The sequence below is a fragment of the Centroberyx gerrardi genome, chromosome 8, assembly GCF_048128805.1.
Source record: "Centroberyx gerrardi isolate f3 chromosome 8, fCenGer3.hap1.cur.20231027, whole genome shotgun sequence".
Classification (NCBI taxonomy): Eukaryota; Metazoa; Chordata; class Actinopteri; order Beryciformes; family Berycidae; genus Centroberyx; species Centroberyx gerrardi.
Window position 1 is genome coordinate 33,535,262 of NC_136004.1, and position 2,500 is coordinate 33,537,761.

A 2,500-nucleotide genomic window follows, 5' to 3' on the forward strand; every position below is an offset into this window, starting at 1 on the left:
AGAGACAGAGCCGCCCAGGAGGAAAATCTGAATCTGTCTGTGTAGTTTGTGATGAAGTGATTATTAACAGAGGAGAAACAGTCCGTTTGTTTACTTTAGATTTATTTAGAATACATTTTCTGATCCACACTGACAGCAGAGAGGAGACAGCTGACCGGGACTCGAACCCACGACATGAAGAACACACAGGTCAACCTGCTGAGACGTGTCACCGTGTCACCGTGTCACCGTGTCAGCGTGTCACCGTGTCACCGTGTCAGCGTGTCACCGTGTCACCGTGTCACCGTGTCACCGTGTCAGCGTGTCAGCGTGTCATCGTGTCACCGTGTCACCGTGTCACCGTGTCACCGTGTCATCGTGTCACCGTGTCACCATGTCATCATGTCATCATGTCACCATGTCACCATGTCATCATGTCACCATGTCACCATGTCATCATGTCACCGTGTCACCGTGTCACCGTGTCACCATGTCACCGTGTCACCGTGTCACCACCTTGTACATTATTCAGAATAATATTAGGATATAGTAATATAAATATAATCATTATTTTAATGTCCTTATTTGTCTTGCTGCTGTCCAAAAACAACCAACTGCAGCTTTGATCTTTTACTGTTTGGTTTTCATGAGCGGAGTTTCTCCTGCTGGAGAGTGAATAGAAACTAAGTGGATGTCAGTGGAGCCGAGACTCGTCCTGCAGCTGTTTCTGTCCCTCAGCAGAACTTCCTGACCCGGCAGAACTTCCTGACCCGGCAGAACTTCCTGACCCAGCAGAACTTCCTGAACCGGCAGAACTTCCTGACCCGGCAGAACTTCCTGACCCGGCAGAACTTCCTGACCCAACAGAACTTCCTGACCCGGCAGAACTTCCTGAACCGGCAGCCGACGGTTGTTTAAGACTCGCTTCTCGTTATCGAACTCGTTGAATCTTACCGGTGTGTCGTCATCGGCGACGGCTGGATCACTAAACTTTGTAGTCCTTCTATTGGCTGCTCTCATCATGTTTTACAGTATGCCGGTCCTTTCCTATTGGCTGCTTCTGCACAATATGGCGTCCAGAAAAGAATGAACCCGAATGCCTGGTGGGAGGGAAGCAAAATGGCTGCCGGCTCTGTAGTCTACCATCTGTCTCGTTCTAAATATGACATGTTGGTGTCTTTATCGACTCTGGAGTCTGTTGGGGTCGGTTCAGCAGCGTGCTGTACAGGAAATCCTGCTCATGTTGCCAAGGAAGGATGCAAAATGGCTGCTGAAAAACAGTCAAAACAGGCTGAAGTCCATCATCTGTTGCTGTATGCGTAACATTGTGGTTTCTTCATTAACATTGATTTGGTCGAAGCCTTTAGTGAGATGCTGTGTAGGAATAATCATCATAACGGTTGCAGGATGCAAAATGGTGGCTGCAAAATGTCTGAAACAGGCTGTGTAGTACATCGTAAGATATGACATCTGGGGGTCTTTACTGTCTCTGATGTCTGTTCGGCTCAAGCCTTCAGTGAGAAGCAGTTCAGTAAAAGTCCTCTTCATACTGGCCTGACAGGAGGGAAGCAAAATGGAGGCTGGAAAATGTCTGAGAACAGGCTGTGCAGTCTGTTATCTGCTGTTCTGAACATGACTTAGTGGTTCTTTAACACCCTGAGCCTTCAGCAGTGTGAAGGTTAAATCATTCTTGTCATATTGGTTCCCAGGGAAGGACACAAAATGGCTGCTGCAAAATGGCCGAAAAAAGAAGCTGTAGTCTGTAATCATCTGTGTTGATCTAAATATGACATTTTGGCTTTTTTCTTTACAATCTCTGATGTCCTTTAAAGCTGAGTGTTTAGTGATATTCTGCTTAGGAATAATCCATATAATAATTTTACCAGGAAGGATGCAAAATGGACAAAACTAGGCTTGGTATCCCATCATCTGATTTGTTCTATATATGACATCTTTGGTTCTTTAATATATCTGATGTTCTTCCAGGCTAAGCCTTTTGCAGTGCAGTTTACACTTTTTTTCTGTCATATTGTCTGACTTTGAAGGATGCAAAATGGCCAAAAAAAAGGTTTGGTGTCCCATCATTTGTGTTGCTCTATGTATGACATCTTAGTTTGTTTAATGTCTCTGGTGTCCACACTGATCTGCTGCTCAGTTGTAATCCTCGTCATGCCGGCTGAACAGGAGGGAAGCAAAATGGTGCCAGATGGGAGGATGTGACATCATGTGACAGCAGAGGATTGTGGGAGATGTTGTTCAGTAGTAGTCCTGGTCGTACTCTCTGGGCTCCATCAGCTCCTTCATCTCCGACACACTGTCCGCCAGGTAGGACGACATCTCCTCTGACAGAGAGACAGGCAGAGAGACAGGTAGAGAGAGAGAGAGAGAGACAGAGAGAGAGAGAGAGACAGACAGAGAGAGACACAGAGAGAGAGAGAGAGACAGAGAGAGAGACAGAGAGAGAGAGAGACAGAGAGAGAGAGAGACAGAGAGAGAGAGAGAGACAGACAGAGAGAGAGAC